Raw genomic sequence first — 21,439 nt, 5'->3', positions numbered from 1 at the left:
ATCCACTCCCCATTAACTTACATGGATTTTCCCAACTTATTCATTCCCCACTAGAATTGGAAATGCCCAACAAAGGAGAGCATCATAGACTGGATCCTTACTAACAAGAATCCTTCCAACTATACCTCAGGGACCCTCCCTAACGACCTTAGTGACCACCTTATCACTTTTATTATTAAAAACAAATGCACAACTACAAACCCCCCCCTCACCAGATTAGTCAGAAACAGCAAGAATTTTGTTCCTGATCAATTCCTTGCTGACCTCCGTGCTTGTAACTGGTCCATCCTAAAAACTCTACCCTTAGATCAGAGTGTGTCATACTTTAATGACACCTTCCTTAAAATACTTGACTCTCACGCTCCCAAGCGACTCATTAGAACTAAGGAACGTATTGCACCTTGGCTAACTAATGATTCTAAAACTAAAATTAAACTCAGAGACCAGGCCTGGAACAAATGGAGAACCACTAAAACCCCTCTAGATCGCATCAAGTTTCTTCAGCTTAGAAACTCAACCAAAGCTACCGTTATGTCTGACAAAAAACAATATTTCTGTCACCTACAAGACAAATATCAAAATAATCCCAAAAAATTCTGGGCAGGTTTCAATCACCTCCTCCATCCAGGCAAATCCACTACCCCCACACCAGAATCACTCATGGACAAAAATCCCAGTGAAATAGCTAACACCTTTAATTCCTTTTTTACTGAGACCATCCAGTCCCTTGCTAGTCAGCTCACTTCACCCCCTGTGACTCCCACCCCAACTACCTACCCCACTCAAACTGCCTTTCATTTAAAACCCACCTCCACCTACTACATTCGTACCCTCCTAAAAAAACTTAAACCAACCACCCTAGCGGCTGACTTACTTCCAGCCAAATACTTACAAATAGCTTCTGATGCCATAGCCTACCCTGTATCAATCTTAATCAACCGGTCAATTGCTGAAGCCTCTATTCCCTCAATCTGGAAAATCTCGTATATCATTCCTCTCCACAAAGGAGGGTTATCCACTGCCACAACAAACTATAGACCCATAGCCATTCTCTCCCCCCTATCTAAAATTTTGGAACGCTGCATTCACAAGCAACTCATCACCCACCTCACACAAAACAACCTCCTGTCCAACACCCAACACGGTTTCCGCCCCCATCATAGCACAACCACGGCTCTTCTCTCCTTTGTTGATTCAATTAACCTCAACCGGAATAACAAACTAATTTCCTCTGCACTCTTTCTAGACCTATCGAAAGCCTTCGATATGGTCAACCACAACCAGCTGCTCCATACATTGGAAGCTTTTAATCTTAGTAAAACTACCATAAATTGGTTTAATGCATACCTCACAGGCAGAAAACAGGCGGTACAGTGGCAAAACAAGATTTCAGACCTACTCCCCACGAACATCGGTGTCCCCAAGGATCTATTCTCGGTCCCCTTCTTTTCTCCGTCTTTATTAATGGTCTAAACTCTATCCTCCCCAAAACCACCTGCATACAATATGCAGATGACTCCACTCTTATCTGCTCGGTCGACTCTCTCACGAAACTCAAGTCACAACCCAAAACTGCTTTTCTATTGTCGAAAAATGGTTCTCAGATCTAAAACTCCTACTTAATCCAACTAAAACCAAATTGCTTCTATTCTACCCTCTCCAGCGACTTCTTATGGCACGGAACCTCCCCATACCCCCACCTCAACCTTCATGGTGTCCTCTAATAACGGTACTAAAATTTATCCTGTCACCCACACTAAACTACTTGGAGTGACAATTGACCACAAACTGAGATTCGACATCCATGTAAACCAGGCCATTAAATCACTTAACAAGAAACTTGGGTCCATGTATAAAATAAAGAAATTCTTAACCCCCCACACCAAACTTACCATTGCCCGTACCCACCTCCTACCCACACTCCTCTACGCCTCCCCAATATTCTCCTTCCTTCACAAGAAAGAGCTTAATAAACTATCCACTACCTATAACCACATAGCTAGATTCATTACCGGACTACCCTACCGCACCCACCACTGCCTAAATCTAAAAACACTGGGATGGCTAGAATTGCCCAACATCCTCAAATTTAACCAACTTACAGAGGCATTCAAAATCATAAAACACCCTGAAAAACTCCTCGCTGAACAATATACTTACCCCCTACTCTAACCTAACATCCCTAAGGTCATCCAAAAGTATTCAAGTATTAACTATTAAATCTACTAACTCGAGTGGTGAGGCACTGTACGCCAATTCCATTGGCAAAAACTGGAATGCTCTCCCCAACAACCTTAGACTTATACCCACTCTCCACCAATTCAAAATACAACTTCGAACTCTATTAAAATCTCAATGGCTATGTCCATGCACTAATCCAGACTAAGAGCTCAGGCTCCCAACTCAACCCGGCCTACACAGGCCCTCATCCAGCCCTTAACTTAAGGGTTCACTATTAAGCCCTAAGTACTCATATTTACTAACTTATATCACTAATTGAAATTTTCTTTTTACCTACTGTTACATTTTGTATTTTTAATGTTGCCTGTCTCAATTTCCTAGCTTATGTCACTATATTTTTATATTTTATATTTTTTACGTACCTCTTTGCTTGGAGCTTTTCTCCCCGGGTCTCCACTGAAAATGGATATGTATCCAGTTGGACTAACCCGGTCAACAAATGTAAAATAAAATAAATAAAATAAAATAATAAATCTCCGCTCACCCACAACACAGCAACACTCCGAAGAACTGCCTCCGCTCAAAAAATAGTAGTATTGCAATTCAAAAGTAAATCACCATGACCAGTGGTACAAAAATACATTTATTGTGACAAAAAATGTTAAGCGCTTTCACTCACATGAAAGTGAGCTTCATCAGAATGTTTAACCAACTGTTACAAACTGTTTAAGTAACATCTTTGGTGCCAAAACATTTAAAATAATTTAAAGTGCAACTACATTCAAAGAAAACTTTTTTCATGTTGATTTAAATACAGATATTAATGTCTGCAACAGTCTTGCCGACACCACATGTAAGATATAAAAATACAATAAAAATATATATATATATATATATATATATATATACATGAAATACTAAATACTAAATAAAAACGCCTAATACATTTGATATACAATAAACTACTATACTAAATCTATACCGAAAATGCTATTCTATAATGTATAAAATTTAATAAATGTATATAAATTTAATAAATTATCTAATATCAAGTAAAGGTTTAATAGATAAATGGTCATTTAGACCTGGTGGTGTTGTGGCATCAGTAAGTAACTGCCACCAAACCTCTTTGTATGCAAAAATACTTTTATAATTACCACCTCTAGGGTCTGTGACTACATTTTCCAATATAGCAAATTTAAAATTATGGGCCGGATTCACGAAGGCTTGCACGGAGTCTAAGAGTAGAGTAAGACTCCATGCAGCCAACATGTCTGCCGAGCGATCGAGGAACAGCCGGTAGGGGCGTGCAACAGAGCTCCTAAAATGAGTTTTACACGGACTGGGCTTGGATATGCAAATTACCTCAATTGCAGGTGAAAGCTATGCAAATGAGGTAAATTTGCAATCCAGGAAACCCAAACCTGTCCGAGTAAGAGTAGTGTTATTTGCAGAAATGTACTCAGTTGACAACTGAGTACGGTTCTGCAAATAGCCAAACAGAGCCGTGACAGGACCAAATAAAGGTTGCATCCAGTTGAGGAAGCATGCCAATGGCCAAATATATGGCCATTGGCAATGTTCACCGATGCAAAATAAAACTAAAAGTATTTTTTTTTATCCTGATCGCCAATGTTTAAGCATAGCGCAGCACCACACAAATGCTCTGCGCTCCAAAAAACAGAAAACCAATAATTAAAATCCACAAATGTGGATTTTATTATTCCTAATTTACAATGCAAGGGAATGGCAGGCCGAAGACAACATGGCTTCCGAGTAGAGGTTGCTAAGAAGGGAAGCTCAGTCTAAGAGCTGTAACTAAGTATTAGTAGGCAATCCAATGCAAATGAGGGTAAGGATAGTGAATCCCAAGTTTACATAGCAATTGAGCACAGTCAGTGGAGTGTAGGAGTAGGATAAGGGGAGTAACAGAGTAGAAGATAAGTGACATCACGAGGGGGGTTTGTATGAAAGAAGTGAAGCTCATTGGAGCAGAGTGGCATGTGTTTGCTGTCAGTTACTCATCACTGGAAGAGGTGTGTCTAAAGGTAGCCTAGCTAAAGTCAAGAAATTGAAGGTGTATGCCATAGATAACACTAAAGTTTCTTTTAGAAGTGCTTTCAACGTGTTTGCGCACAGGTGCACACCTGTATATCCGAGTAAGACTGTGTGCGCGCGTGTATGTCTGTGTGTGAGCATTTAAGCCGGAGTAAGCATGTCTAAGGTTGTTTAAAGTTGTGTAAGTGTGTTTGCACTGGTGTGCACACGTTTTAGCAAGAATAAGCAAGTTTTAGTCCGTGTAAGCATGTGTGCGTGCGTGTGAGCTGGTGTGCACGTGTTTGCGCTTGTGTGCGCAGAGCTGCCCCCCTGAGGAAACAGAAAGGGAAAAGGAAGCACAACAAATAGTAGGAAGTTAACCAGGGAGTACTAGTAGAGCTAGCAGGTGAAAACAATCAGAATCAGGCAATTACACAGGCAGTACACTAGCCCAGACCAGAACAGCACTTAAAACTCTGCAAACAACATTCCACTATGTTTCTTCCAGAGACACTGCAACACTGCAGTAAGCTAATAGAAGTGAAAACTGAAAACGCTTTACTGAGACAAAGAAATGTTAGGGGCTGCCATTGCTGTTATAAGGCGAAATATGCAACACGCTGAGGGTGGTGACAATGTGAATGCTGCTGGACAACCCACAGTGAGGAGACGGAGAAGAGTGTACAGCCCCAGGGTAACCTATCAGGGGCTACATGAGCTGGAGATAGTGGAGCGCTACAGAGTAGACAGAGACCTCATGCAGCAAATTGTTGAGCTGTGCAGGCCACGTCTCACACACAGAACCAACAGAGGGAAACCCATCCCAGTGGAAACCAAGGTATGTGTTGGCCTAAGAATATTAGCAACAGGTACCTTCCAGAGACCAACTAGTGATATGATGGGGATATCACAGCCATCAGCATCCAGGGTACTGCACCAGTTCCTGGATGACATGTCAGCACATGTCGGTGATCATGTATATTTCCCCAATTCCCATGAGGTATTGGCTAGCAATATGCATCTCTTCCACCGAATAGTGGAATACCCTGAGGTAGTGGGAGCAATAGACTGCACGCACATACACAGCAAAGCACCAGGTGTGAGCGGGGTAGGATCTACTTTAACTGCAAGGGCTTCCCCTCCATCAACTGCCAGGTCGTGTGTGATGCCCAGGGCATAATACTGAATGTGTGTGCTGGCTGCCCTGGAAGCTACCATGATTCCCATATCTGGCATCTGACGCAGCTGTACCAGACATTTGCCAATGGGGACATCCCTCATGGTCACCTAGTGGGGAATGCTGGCTATGCACTGGAGCCATGGCTGATGACACCCATCAGAAATGCACACACACCTGAACAGCAACGCCATAATGAGGCAAACGCACAAACACAAAATGTAATTGAGCGTGTGTTTGGGCTGCTCAAGTCACGGTTACGGTGCCTGGACACATCTGGTGGAGCCTTGCAATACTCACCAACTACATGTACCCAAATTGTCATGGTATGTGCTATGCTACATAATATGATCCTGTGAAAACAGCTGCAGCAGGACCAGCACAGGCCCAGGCCAAACAGCCAACCACCATTGCCAAGGCCATCACAGGCAGAGCGTGACTTGGAGGAGGAACAACCTGAGCCTGCCCCAGTAGGCAGAAGGAGGCATGCCCAGTATGCTTTGGCCTTGGCAAAGAGGCAACACATAGCACATACACTGGCTCAGTAGGAACCCTGGAAATGATACCTCTCTCTGACTCGCACATATAGTATAAGGGATGCCTAACATGACACTACCTGTTTTTAAACATGTATAGGGAGTGTAGTATGTGCATCCGACATAAGCAGCCCTGCATCACCACCTGAGGCATGACTGCCATGTGTTAAGCAATATAAAGAAGTGCTAAACAGCTTTTACCACCATTTAGTGTATGTAAACAAAATTGCACACACCAACTAGCACAACTGTGGTCAATGTTGAGCAATATTGGGCAACGTTCAGCAATGTTGGTTAACATTCAGCAATGTTGGACAAGCTTGGTCTAAGTTGGGCATAGCTGAACAAAAGCCAACATGCTCTTATCTGCTCTACTGGCCCTTAAGCAGTCTGGTCTGCTCAGTATGAAAATATAAAGCAGTGATAGGCCTCAAACCCAGGATACTGTGCACTATAGTCATAGTACTGAACCACTAAACCATGACAGTATTTCACTGGTCGGCCTGTATGAAGAAACGTTGATAAGTTTATGCAAAGTATCTCATGGAAACCTTGCAGGCACAGCATAATCCCAGGTGAGTTATGACACAAAGGTGAGCCCTGCAGTAAGAATAGAACCTGATTTTCAACACACATATAGTATACATGTTAATATTGGTCATGTTCACACACATCAACAAATGTAGAGGACCTCAGACAGCAACATACTGAAAGGTCACACTGGGTATGCTCACACACTTGAATAAATGAGACAAATGTCAGGCAACAAAACACTGAAAGGCTGAACTGGGCATGCTCACACACTTAGGCCATGTCTGAGTACAGCAGTGGGCCACACATATCCGGCAGTTGCATGTGTTACCCAGGAACCTCTCACTATTCAGCAATCCACCCTGTGCACACAGTTATATGACAACAGACACATATATAATATAGTGGAACCCTGTCATAATCAAATATGTTCTGTAGATACTTAGATTGTTCATAGAAAGTGGGAAAGCAAAGAAGATAAAAACCTGCAATCAGTATCATCAATAAACAATATGCATCCCGAACATTGTCATAGGTTCAGAGGTTGATACTAGGCTATCTGCCCTAGGGCATGTATAAGCCTAGCCAGAGTGTGTTTGGCTTTCGCAACCCTGTTAGATTACTACACTGTGCCTGTGAATAGTAGGTCACACAAGATAGCCCATTTACGTTTAGTCTACTGTGCCTCTGTCTAGCAGGGACTCAGAAGATATCCCAGGGGTAAACATATGATCACCCATCCACTTGTCAAGATGTCTCCTGTAGGTGGTCAGTGGGGGGTCTGCCTATGCGGGACTGGGATTTCATTCCGTAGTGAGTGAAGCCTCTGGGATAAGAATCTGTCCCTCCAGCATGTTCTATTAACATCTGTGCTGAGGTTTACGTCCCTGGAGTGTGTAGCTCCAAGGGAGTCGGATATCCTGAGGTGGAGCATGTCTATTAATTCTGGGTTGGACATGGCTTTAAACAACAGGCACAGATTACATCTGAGTAGGCGGTAAGCGACTGAGAAGAGCTGGAGTTACTTTATGCGAACTGCGCAGGGCATCTGTGTGAGTCCCTAGATCTGCTTGTTGAGGTACTTTTGTGGCCATTACAGTTGCTGCAGGTGTCTGGTAAGGTACATCTCAAATGGGGCAATGAATCCAAACATGGTCTTGATGAGTATAGGGGCACAATGACCTCACTTGATCTAGATGTGAAACCTTATGGGATGAGGTGGGCTATATAGAAGGCCTGTCTAACCACTTTGGCAACGTGATTGTCAAAGGTGAGAGTACTAACAACTCGTGTCCCCAAATCCCTAACAACTCCTACCGTACGTAATGGATTACCACCTATGTGGTAATGTGTGGGCATGTTGTTATTCTCAAAGGGGTGACTATGCATCTAATGACATTTAGCTGTAGGCCATGGCTCTGGCACTAGTCATCTTTCTCTGTGAGACACTGTTTGAGGATGCTTGTGCCAGTTGGAGAGTTGATTATGGCACCCAGTTTGCAGTCATCTGTGAACATGGTCAGCCATATTCCTCCTGTGTTAGCCTGTACGTCAGAGAAATATATACTGAACAAGAGAGGTCCCAGGACTGAGCCTTGTGGGATGCCACGTGTAACTGGTGTATAGTTAGACATGGCACCTGCAATACTGACCATGTGGGTGCTATCCCTGATCCAGTTAGCAATCCATCTTGTGACATATGTGTCGATATCGAAGCTGGTGAGCCTATGTATAATGGCCGAGTGGGGTATTGTGTTGAAGGGTTTAGCGAGGTCCAGGTAGGCTGTGTGGACAACCTTCCCTATGTCTATGGACCTGGTAACTGTTTAAAGAAGTCGAACAGGTTCAAGAGGCAAGATCTGCCCACAACAAAGCCGAAATGTGTAGGATCCAGTGTCTGTAGGTTCTCGATGTCTATGTGTATTTGTTCCATGACAATGCGCTCCATAGCTTTGCAGAACAGGCAAGTTAGGCTTATAGGGCGATACTGTCCAGGGTCCGTTGTGGCACCACCTCTGTGGAGCGGGACCACTGTTGCTGTACGCCATTCCTTGGGTACATATCCTGTAGTAACTCTAATATTGAACAGTGACTTAATGTGAGGGTTACGTTCGTCATGAAGCTCGTGAAAGATGCAGGCCGGGACACCATCTGGTCCCACTGATGCTGTGTTGTCTGCTGTGGAGAGGGCAGCACTCACCTGTTCATTTGTGATGTCAGGGAGGCTACACTCTTTTGGGATGGACAGTTGCTCTTTAGGGGGGATGGGGGGAGACATTTGCACTGAACCTGTTTGCCAGGATGTTGGCAATGTCTGTGGGTTCAGGGTATGTTTAGTCAGTGTGCAGTAACTCGCAGCATATCTGTGTGTTTCCACCCAGGTTCCTGACATAACTAAAGGAGGTCTTGTGATTGTCCTAAGTGTCTGGTGCAAATTTCCGTTAGAAGCGGGCCTTAGATGAATTCATGAGTGATCATAGCTTTTTGCTAGTACTGATCAGAGATGCCTTCCATTTTTGGGATTGTGCTCTATCATGTAGTAGCCTTCTCCTTTCGTTGTATAGCTTATTAATGGCCAGGGTCCACCAGACAGGTCCCCTGCCTTTGGAGGAGAGAGTCTTGTTGTTATTTGGGATAGCACAATCCATGTATTCCAGTATGTGTCCATAAAATGCGTTTGTAAAGGATTCAGCGGTTTGAGCCGTATTTACCATTGTCCCAGGGTCTTTGAAGGATACCACCTTGGTTTGGAGAAGTGTGACGTTTGCTTTTGAGAAGTTCTTCACCAAGAATACCTAGGATGGGGGTGGGGACGGGATATGGATGTCCAGTGAGATAAATATATGGTCTGACCTTACCAATGAGGGGTATACCTCCGGTGTGGAACATAGAGTCCCCATGTTGGTGACGATCAGGTCCAATATGTTTTCCCCTCTTGTGGGTGTGGTGACCAGTTGTGCCATAGCATTTGAGTTTAGAAATACTAGAAACTGTTGGGCGAGGGTGTTGGGGCATGATTAGTATTCCCAGTTAATGTTTGGGTATTTGAAGTCACCCAATATAATGGTGTTTGGGGAGACCTTCATATTCTCCAGTGTTCCCAGGAAAGCCGAGTAGAGTTCCTGAGTTTTGGAGGGTGGTCTGTAGCAGGCTACAAAATGAAAGGCAGTTTTGCCCACTGTTAGTTGCACATAGGTTCATAGGTTCATACTAGGCTATCTGCCCTAGAGCATTTATAAGCCTAGCCAGAGTGTGTTTGGCTTTCGCCACCCATTTTAAATTAATTTTGCTATGCCCTTTTTAGGGGTTAGTATACTGTGCCTCTGTCTAACAGTGACACAGAAGTGATACCCGGGGTAAACCTACGATCTCCCATCCATTCATCAAGATTCCTCTTGAAGAGAGTCAGTGAGGGACTCTGCCTAACCTGGACTGGGATTTTATTCCAGAGTGAAGGGAGCCTCTGGGTTATGAATCTGTCCCTCCAGCATGTCCTATTTATTTCAGTGCTGAGGTTCAAGTCTCTTGAGTGCATGGCTCGATGGGATTTGGATTTTCTGAGGTGCAGCATGTCCATTAATTCCGGGTTGGACATGGCTTTATACGTCAGGCACAGATCGCCTCTGAGCAGGCGGTATGCCACTGAGTAGAGCTGGAGTTTCTTTAACCGGGCAGCATATGGCATCTGTTTGAGCCCTTTGATCCTCTTGGTGAGGTACTTTTGGGGTCTTTCCAGTTGCTGCAGGTCTCTGGTAAGGTACATCCCAAAAGGGGCATTGTACTCAATTATGGGCCTGATGAGGGATGAGTAAAGAGGCACGATGAGCCGCGCTGATCTAGATGTGAATCCCTTCATGATTAGGTGGGCTATATAAAATGGTTTTCTAACCACTTTGGCCACGTGGTTGGCAAATGAGAGATTGCTATCAACTTGGGTCCCCAGGTCTCTAATTACTTCTTCTGTACTTAATGGATTACCACCTATGTGGTAATTTGTGGGCACTTAGTTTTTGCCAAAGGGGATGACTATACACATTTTGGCATTTAGCTTGAGGCCATGGCTGTGGCACCAATTGTCTGTTTCTATGAGGCCCTTTTGGAGGATGCTTGTGTCGGCTGGAGAGTCGATTATGGTGCCCAGTTTGCAGTCATCTGCGAACTTGGTCAGCCACAGTCCTTCCGTGTTGGCCTGTACCTCCGAGAAATATATACCGAACAAGAGAGGTCCCAGGACTGAGCCTTGTGGGACGCCACTTGTAACTGGTTTGGAGTCTGACATGGCTCCAGCAATTCTAACCATGTGAGTTCTGTCCTTGAGCCAGTTTGCAACCCATCTAGTGACATAGGCGTTTATATTTAAGCTAGTGAGCTTATATATAATGCCCGAGTGGGGTATTGTATCAAAAGCTTTTGCGAGGTCCAGGTAGGCTGTGTGGACCACCTCCCCCTCGTCAATGGCCTTGGTGACTGTTTCAAAGAAATCAACCAGGTTTAAGAGGCAGGATCTGCCGTTAACAGAGCCAAACTGGGTAGGATCCAGTGTCTGTAGGTCCCCAATATCTTTATTTATGAGGCCCATGATGATCCTTTCCATAGCTTTGCAGACCAAGCTAGTCAGGCTTATGGGGCGATAGTTTCCAGGATCCGTTGAGGCACCGCCTTTGTGGAGAGGGACCACTGTTGCTGTATGCCACTCTTTGGGTACATATCCTGTAGTAAGGCTGAGATTGAACAGTAGTTTTATGTTTGGGTTTAGCTCTTCTTGGAGTTCATGTAGGACGCAGCCTGGGAGACCATCTGGTCCCATTGATGCTGTGTTTTTTGCTTTGGAGAGGGCAGCTCTTACCTGAGCATCTGAGATGTCAGGGGGGCAGCACTCTGCTGCGATAGATATTTGCCCTTTTGGTGGGGAGGGGGGGGAGAAGTTTGCGCTGAAACTGTCAGCTAGGATGTTGGCAATGTCTGTGGGTTCAGTGTATTTTTTGTCATTTTGGACAAATTCTGAGCATATCTGGGAATTCCCACCCAGGTTCCTAACATAACTAAAGAAAGCCTTGTGATTATCCTTAGTGTCCTGTGCAATTTTTCTCTCGAAGCTGGCCTTAGACGATTTTATGAGTGTCCGTAGTTTTTTGCTAATACTGATCAGAGATGCCTTCCCTTTTTGGGATTTTGCTCTATCATGTAGTAGCTTCCTCCTTCTATTGTATAGTTTGTTTATGGCTGGGGTCCACCAGACAGGACGTCTGCCTTTGGAGGATTGGGTCTTGGTTTTATTTGGGATTGCATGATCCATGCATTCCTGAAGGTGTTCATAGAATGTGTTTATAAAGGATTCTGCGGTCTGGGCCGTATTTTCCACAGGCCGGGGGCTTTGAAGGATTCCACCTCGGTTTTGAGGAGTGTGAAATTTGCTTTAGAGAAGTTTTCACTGTGGTTTTCAGGGCAGGGGTGGAGTCGGGATGTGAATATCCAGTGAGATTAGTTTATGGTCTGATCTTACCAATGAGGGATACACTTCTGCTCTGGAGCATAGAGTCCCCATGTTGGTGATGATCAGGTCCAGTATGTTTTCCCCTCTTGTGGGAGTGGTAACAAGTTGTTCCATAGCATTTGAGTTTATAAATTCTAGGAACCTTTGGGCAAGGGTGTTGGAGCTAGAGTAATGCTCCCAGTCTATGTTTGGGTAGTTGAAGTTGCATAATATAATGGTATTTGGAGAGACCTTCATATTTTCCAGTGTTCTCAGGAAGGCCGAGTGGGGTTCCTGGGTTTGGGAGGGTGGTCTGTAGCAGGCTATAAACTGGAAGGCAGTTTTACCCACTGTTAGTTGCACATGGATAGTCTCTGATGCTTCGTGCTGTGCCACCAACCTGGAGTTGTGGGTATCTCTGACGAATATTGATACCCCCCCTCCTTTTGTGGTTCAGTCCAAGTTTTGGTGCCGAAAAGCATGGCATGAGGTATAACCTGGTAGTGCTGGGATGCTCTCAGGTGCCTTGAACCAGGTTTCTGTTACTGCACAGATATCGATGTTCTCCATGCTAAGGAGAGTTTCGAGTACGTGCATCTTGAGGTTTAGACTTCTGGCGTTGAGTAGCATTACTCTTAGTTTCTTATCCCTTGTGATACCTATGGAGGTGGGTTTGTCTTTTGAGCCTTGCCTAAAAAAGGCACTATGGGGGTAGCAAGAGCCTTTGCCAATATCCGAAAGCCCAGGGGTGACAGGTGCAAGCCGTCCCTAGCGAAGCATCGTGGCTTGTCGAGCATGTCATCCCAGGCTGACAGACATTGGATACCCTTAGAATGACACCAATACTTAAGCCAATTGTTGAATTTGATCATCTTGTCTTCATATTGTGGCATCACTCTTGGTGAGGGTAAGATGCTACTCAAGGTCAGGGTCATACCGGCCTGGGCTACATGCTCAGAGAGCTCCTTTATGTCTCTTTTCATGTAGTCCAGGGAGGTACGTCTCAGGTCATTCACACCAGCATGGACATTGACTGAGTCATATTTGTACTTGCCTTGGAGTGACCTGAGTGCTTGTGTTATGTGGCGGATCCTAGTGCCCGACAGGCAGCTCACTGTGACCTTCTCCTTGTTCAGCCTGGTGAGCGGGACGTCAGTGTGCCTGACGATAGAGTCACCTATTACAAGTGTATCAGTTGTGTTGTTTAGCCTTAAGGGCTGTGACTGTTCGGCACACTGGCTTTGTGAGCTATGTGTTGCATGTGTTTTGTTTTGGGGGTAGCGGTTGCTTGGGTGTCTGCTTTGGATGCCTCTGCTGCTTAGGCAGATTTTTATTTAGAGCCTCCGAGTATGTTTTTGTGTGTTTATGTGTTTGGTTTGCTGTTGTGGTAGGTCTATGTGAGACTGGAATTGTAGTGAGTGTGGTTTCCTTCTCCTCCTGACTGGTTTCGCCAGTACTGAGTTGAGAGAGCTTAGCCTCCAGTATGGCTATATGGTTGCATCTCTCACATGTGTTGGAATTTGTTGGAAGGAGGAGAGGGTTGTCTGTGTACATGAGGCAGTTGTAACATTGCCTCAAGATTCCCAGATTCACCAGCTGGACCAGAGAGGAGATTAACAACTGATCTTTGGACATGCTAGAATAGTATTGGGAATTCCTTTATAATTGAAAAAAAATGGCTAATGGGGAACAAGGTACTCAAGGGGAGTTTGTGAGGGTGTAGTGCTTTTAATTTTTTAGTGCTGACTTATATAATTGCTTAAGTGAGCAAGTGCCAGGTAACTTAAATGCAATGTGTTACAGGTAACTTAAATGCAAAAACGACAAACAGTAACTTTCTTTCAAATGAAACAAGGAAATAAGTACAGTAAGCAATGCAGATATCACTAGGGATCCACAGAAGCGCTGAAAAGCCGCATTTTAGGTGGAATTAGCGTTTCAGGGAAATAACAAGCAAACAAACAACAAGCATACAAACAAAGCTAGATTCAGCAGGCCTGGATCTAGTCTATGCTACAGCAAACAAGGTGTACCAATTTCAGTAAGAAACAGTTCAAATATGCAGGCACTATAAGCCTTTAACCAGAAATTCCCAGCTCAGAAGGGCAGAGTCCAGCCTCTCCTCCCACAAGAGTGCAGACCACGAACCCTCTTAATGTAAAATAACTGGCCTGAAGCCCAAGTGCTTAAACCAGAACTAATACACTTTTAGAATAACAGACACTGAGCTCTCAATCAGCAGTTCCCAACTTAGAAGGATGTAAGCTACCTGTCCTGCCACCACAGTGCAGGCCACAAACCTTCCTAATGTAAAACAACTGGTCTGAAGCCCAAGTGCTTAATCCAAAAGATTTAGAATGATAGCTACACTTTAATCAAGTTACTACCAAGCAGTAATAAATACAATTGAATACTTTAAAGAATGCCTGGATTAGTGCTCAAATTATACAAACAAAGCTAGATTCAGAAGGCCTGGATCTAGTCTATGCTACAGCATACAAGGTGTACCAATTTCAGTAAGAAGCAGTTCAGATATGCAGGCACTATAAGCCTTTAACCAGAAATTCACAGCTCAGAAGGGCAGAGTCCAGCCTCTCCTCCCACAAGAGTGCAGACCACGAACCCTTTTAATGTAAAATAACTAGCCTGAAGCCCAAGTGCTTAAACCAGAATTAATACACTTTTAGAATAACAGACACTGAGCCCTCAATCAGCAGTTCCCAACTTAGAAGGATGTAAGCTACCTGTTCTGCCACCACAGTGCAGACCACAAACCTTCTTAATGTAAAACAACTGGTTTGAAGCCCAAGTGCTTAAACTCAAAGGCTTAGAATGAGATACACCAAGCAGTAATAAATACAGTTGAGTATTTTTAAGATGACGCAAAAGTAAAATAAAGTAGGAAGAAACACAAATACAGTAAAAGCAGATACATTTTTTTTCAGAAAAGTAGCAAAAACAGTAGTAAAAACAATTCACATGCAGTGCAAGCTGGCACACTTGAGTATGTAGCAATATTAGTCCACACACAGTTTGAAAAAATGTAATTAAATTAAAAAGTACTAAAAGCAAGTGCAGAAAGTGTTTATTAGGTAGAATGCGGTAAAGAGAAGGACTGGGGGAGTGTCCTAGATCAAACCTGCAGTGGGACGGGCACTGCAAAAGCCACCAAATTTAAACTACAACCAAGAACAGGGAGGGGGAGGGGAAACCAACAGAACCAGTTTCAACAGAGATGTGAGGAATCAAAGTGCAAATTATAAAACCAAAAAAATATATACTGATCTCTGTATATTTGCAGAATAGTAAGACAACAGATATCTAAGCAACAATTTAGCTCTATAATACAGAATAATACAGAAAAATATACTCAGCTCTATATATTTGCAGATAGTCTTGTAAGGCTGTCTCTCAACACACAGGTTCCACTTTAAAATGTTAAAAGAGGCAAAAGCAAAATAAGGTAATAAAGTAGGAAGAAACACAAATACAGTAAGGCAGATGAAGTGCAAAATTTTTTTTTTTTTTTGAGATGGAGGAAACAGAGCAGATTAAGATACTATAGGGGAATGCCCTTCCCAAGTTCTCTCTCTGTACACTGCAGAGGAGATGGGACTGGTAAGACTATCCAAAATCAAAATATGATCTCACTGTACACAGCTGAGTGAGCGAATGAGATGGGTCCAGGAGGAGTGTGCAAAAAGAGATTTACAGCAGGGGCGGGCAATTCCAAAGCCACCCAAGATTAACACCACAACAAGAAACAGGGAGGGGAGGGTGAGGAACTACTGCAGAGATTCAGAGACACACACAATATTTACTGAATTCAAGACACACAATATTTACTCACTCTAATCTTAAATAAGTGCAGAAAATATTAATGATGAATATAAAGACACAAAGAACAAAAACACGCAGTTAGAATGAGAAAAGAAAAAAAAAGCATGCTTGGAAGGCTCTGAGAGATGAGATAAATATAAAGAATAGTATGATATAAAGATAAGCATAGGGTAGAGAAAATGAGTAAGTGAAAAGAAAGCATTTTGTATTATAGGTTCATAGGTTCATAGATTAGTACTAAGCTAACTGCCCTTGCGAGCCATTTTAAGCCTAGCCAGTTATCCCTTGTGAGATTCAAACCCTGCACCTTGTGTTTGTAAGGCAAACACCTTAACCATTAGGCCACCCTCCCAACCGATATTACATATGTTAGAATGGGAAAGGGTAGAAAATAGTAATATAATGAGAGACAGAGAGAGAGAGAGAGAGAAAGGAATGAGAAGAATGGTAAAGAAGGATAAGTAAATGAAGATGGGCATCGAGAGTATGTCAGTGAGCTTGTTAGCCCAAGTAAATGAAGATGGGCATCGAGAGTATGTCAGTGAGCTTGTTAGTAAAAAAGTGAAAAACAAAGCCAGCAACAAGTGAGCCATGATATAATTAGTAGTTTATTAAAAACTACTAAGACTTCATATAAAGCTTATTAGACAGACCGGTTTCGGCCAAGGTTTATCCTGGCCTTCTTCAGTGTAATACAAAAAAGCTTAATCAGAAACAAGTCTTATATAATGAATAAAGACAGTTGATTGGTTGACAAATACATATCCAATGAGTATACTCATGAATATTTATGTAATATTAGACAGTATGCACCATAACAAATGTTTTTCCTATCATAAATATTCATTAAGCCCTGGATTAAATAGGGCACCAAGTTTGGTGATCCATTTCTTTTCTCTTGCATCAAGTCTCTTATGCCAGCCAAATTTGTGAGTTCGATCACCAATGAGTTTATCAATAATAATGAAGTGGAATTGAGCTGTTTGGTGTGTGAGTGTGTGTTTATATAGGGCATTAGTGGTTCTTTTACATTTAATGTCACTCAAATGTTCTGACATACGTAACCTGAAGGGTCGAGAGGTCTGACCTATATAAAATGAATGGCAACTACAACAGGCCATGTAAATAGCCCAATCAGTGTTACAATTTGCAAAAAACCGAATGTCAAAAACAGTACTGCTATTTCTACTACTGAATTCCTTGGACTTCAAAATGTATTTACAGTTAACACAATGACCACAAGGAAAACAGCCAATCAATCTGTCGCCCAAAATGGTAGTTTGATATAACTGAGGTAGAGTAGACTCAGAATGATGTTTATAGTGATTGAAATATCCTGCTAGATTTTTTTCCTTTACGAAAAGAAAAAGAACATGTGTCGGGAATAAATGTTTGTATCTTGCCATCAGCTTTCAATATATTCCAATTATCCTTGATAATATTCATAAATCTGTTAGTATTTCTGCCAAATGTAGTGGTAAAACGTAGTATGTTTTGAGACAAAGGTTTCCTTTTATATGTCAATAGATTTTTTCTGTGTAGACCCATAGCATAATTTTGGGCCATAGTCACATACCCTGAACTATAACCTCTGTTTATGAATCTATTGTGTAAATCCTGAGCATGATGTTTGAAACTTACTTCATCCGAGCAATTACGTCTGATCCTAATAAATTGTGATTTCGGAATGTTCTTGGCAATATGTTTTGGATGAAAGCTGGAGGCATGGAGTAAGGTGTTGTATTGGGGAAACTTCCTGTAAACTTCAGTGTTCAGGGTATTATCCTGATTTCTTGTTACCAAAACATCCAAAAACGTTATGGATTTTTGGTCATAAGTAATAGTAAACTGAATTCCCCATTTATTATCATTTAAATATTCCATAAATTCACGAAGATACGCAATATCTGACCTCCACACCATCCAGCAATCATCCAAGTATCTCCGCCAAATGTCAATATCAGGCAAATACAAATTGTGAGTATCATCATAGATCATGATTTCCTCAATATAAGCCATGAATAGATCAGCATATATGGGGGCAAAAGAAGCCCCCATTGCTGTACCTCTGATCTGTAAATAGCATTCCTGATCATAGAAAAAGACATTTTTAGTGAGTACATGCTCAGTGAGATTTATCAGAAAAGTGTTGAAACCAGGTTGATACATATTGGACTTATAAAGCCAATATTCAATAGCATCAAGACCAGCCCAATGAGGGATGTTAGTATATAGTGAGCTAACATCTAAAGTGCATAGCCACCAATCCTGCTCTAACTGCATGTCATTAACAATACTCAAAAATTGGGTGGTATCCTGTATCCTAGATCTAACCCATGATAGTAATGGTTTTAAGTACCTGGTCAAAAATTCAGAAAGCGGCTCAGTGAGTGATCCTATGCCCGACACAATGGGCCTACCTGGTGGATGTAAAAGGTCCTTATGTATCTTTGGCAGAAAATAGATGAATTGTCTGGCAGGGTCAGTGATGGTTAGATGCCTTAATGTTTGAATAGTTATAATCCCATTGTCAACTGCAGAATGAAGAAAATCATCAATTTGTTGTTTGAACACAGGTGTGGGGTCAAGTGGCATTTTAGTATAATATCGGGCATCACCCAATTGTTTGTGAGCCTCGATGTCGTAATAACTCCAATCCATCACCACCACCGCACCACCTTTGTCTGCATGGAGAATAACCAAGTCTTTATTTCGTGTTAGTTCATCTAAACAAGATATATCACTGTCTGTCATATTATTAGGCATAGGTTGACAAGAGTTATACTGAAAATGTAAATCACTGAGTACACTACGTAAAAAAAGGCTTACTGAGGGATGCATAGGGGGTGTAAATGATGAAGCATGATATTTAAAAGTATCCATTTGTTGCTGTTCTTCCTCCCCCTTATCCTGGAAAAACAATTTTAGGTTAATAAGTCTACAGAATGTAAATAAATCTTGTGCAAAGGTGTCCTCAGGAACAAAAAAGCCAGGGATAAAAGATAATCCTTTATTCAATAAAGATATTTGTTCTGATGTTAATACAGTATTAGAGATGTTACAAACATTGTTTATTTGTTCGTTAGTACTTCCATCAAATTTTGTAGACTTGTAACCCTTCTTGTGTTTCCTGCCACCTCTCCTCCCTCTGTGTTGCCTAAAGGGGATGTATAATTTTTACGTTTGGGTGTGGGAGACTCCATGGTGTGCTGTGTTTCTGTGTCTGTCCCTGATGACGTGTCATAATCAGTGGAGTCAGTATTGTTGGTACGTCCTTTAAGAATGGAACGTGGACGTTTCCTTTTGGAACTAGATGAAGTAGTGTTATTCACATTTTGAAATCTGACATGTCTAGTGTATTTGAATGGTTGCCCCTTCTCGTAGTCTGACAGATCACGAGAAAATTTTTTGAGTTTTCTTTCTTTAAGATGAGTATCAAAATTAAGCAAATCAGAGCTGAGTTTAGATAATAATGCCGAAAAATAAGTATCCTGCTGATATTGATTACAATCCTCAATGAGTTGTAACACCTTTGAGTTTTGTTTATCAATAATCCTAGTGTAATACTTGGACAGAGATTGAACAAACTTCATTGAACATTCTTGTTGAATGGATAGCCATTCCGTAGTTAAAATATCATCAGGGTCAGCTACCAACGGCTGAATTTTGACCCTCAGACCCCTGGGACAAATGCCCTTAGCCAAATAAGCTTTAAGTAGTTTAAGGTGCCAAACACATGATCTAAGTGTTTTCATATTTTTGTTAAGATCATCAAATAATTTCTCACACTGTTGTTCTGGCTGCATAGAAATAGAGCTTACAGAGCCATCAGAACTCTGACCAATACCAAAAGGTGCAAGATCATCCTTATCGGATGATAGATCTGAAAGTATTTTATTTAAATCCATCATAAATACAAATAATGTATTGATAAAAAGACAATACACTATTGTTATGGAAAATAACCACGCCCTGTGTCTAAACTAGTAAATAATAACAATCAGACAATAATGGCAATATTCTAGTTTATGCAAAATTGTGCAAACTATAGCCACGTCTAACACAGGACAATAATGGTATAATGATGGTATAAAGAATCAAAATAGGATGAATGAATACTATAGAATTAAGTACCCACTATCTATAGCTAGAATAGATTCAATGTTAGGCACCTTAAATATAAAAAAAATATTACATGTGCTTATAATTTGAAGTTCCAAGGGACAAAAACCAGAAAAAGTGGTAGTCAGACCCTAGATAATGTCAAAAGCAAAGTATTAGAATAGGTTATATATGGCTTCATATAACATTCAAGATAATGTGTTTATAGTGTTGAAAAAATATGACCATCAAAAATATCCAATGAACAATATCAACAAAATTGTTGAAATTGGTCCTGATAAATCAAGATTTGGTTAATGTAATTACTTATAACTGAAGACCTGTAAATAACAAACGCACTGATACCCAAGACCATTGGAAAAACGGCTTGTATCTCCATTTAGTTAATCATATAAACACATGTGCATCATGAAGACAGCACATCCAAAATAGGTCCTATAGACTGTGTATATAAAAGCCTACTGCACATGAAATATAGCCCCATCCATAGTTCCATTAATAAAAATAATAGTCCGTTGTTATAGAGACATACATAATCGTAACTGCTAGATAATTACAGAAAAAATGATAAGAACTTGTTTAGTATGATCATAAAATAGCAGTAATAATCACCCACTGATATAACAAAAAAAGGTATTATGTTGAAAGCAGTCACCTTCTCCCACCAAATTCAATAATGTACAACACTGAAAATCCCTATTAATAGATCCCAAACATGTACTGAGATCATAAAAAAGTAAATATTATTACCAAAATCAAGCCAACATATAAATTACTCAAAATAAATGTCCAGCAGCCTGACAATTCACTCCGTTGCTATGAAGGATAATAATACTGCAACAACTGGTAATTTAAGATATATAATAATAAAGAGTTCACAATAACCCTCGAAGGTTCGTGTGTTCTCTGTTCATCCTAGTCGTAACAGTACATCCGCCCGTTGGTGTAGTCCAAAGACTGTAAACAGTTCCCAAAATGTTTAAAAAATAGCGACGCCAAAGACAACACAGTTCCTGTCATAAGGATATCCCCAACACGATGGAACATCAATGTATCAGCCCGTTATTGTCACTATGAGACAATAAAAAGTCTCCAAGCGTATATAAATGAAATGCGACGTCAAAAAAAGCACTGTTCCCAATAGAAAAGTATTGTAATTGTATTTAGCCAATAATATATGTTCTCGACGAAGAAATATCAGTAGTTGTCCACATGAAAACACACATACCATCCAATTGGCCGTATTTGTTAACAACGACTCACCCAGAAAGGTACATTAGCCAGGTGTTGTGTCCTCACGCAAATTGGATTAAGATAAACGCCAAAATCAGCTCACAGAAATTTTCTCTTGTCGCTTGACCAAAAAATGCACTGGAACGAACTCTGTAGCCAGTCGATACACTAATAAACATATAATGTTGAAAAAAAGTCATCCAAACCTTGGCCAAAGGATAAATATATGAATAAAAAGACTTGTCAACCATGAAGAAAGGGCGAACACGCCAACACAGCACACCATGAGTCCCCCAGCAGGAAATGCAG

This window comes from Protopterus annectens, chromosome 2.part2, assembly GCF_019279795.1.
Source record: "Protopterus annectens isolate FY-2018-M chromosome 2.part2, PAN1.0, whole genome shotgun sequence".
NCBI classification, from domain to species: domain Eukaryota; kingdom Metazoa; phylum Chordata; order Ceratodontiformes; family Protopteridae; genus Protopterus; species Protopterus annectens.
This window is presented reverse-complemented; position numbering follows the sequence as displayed.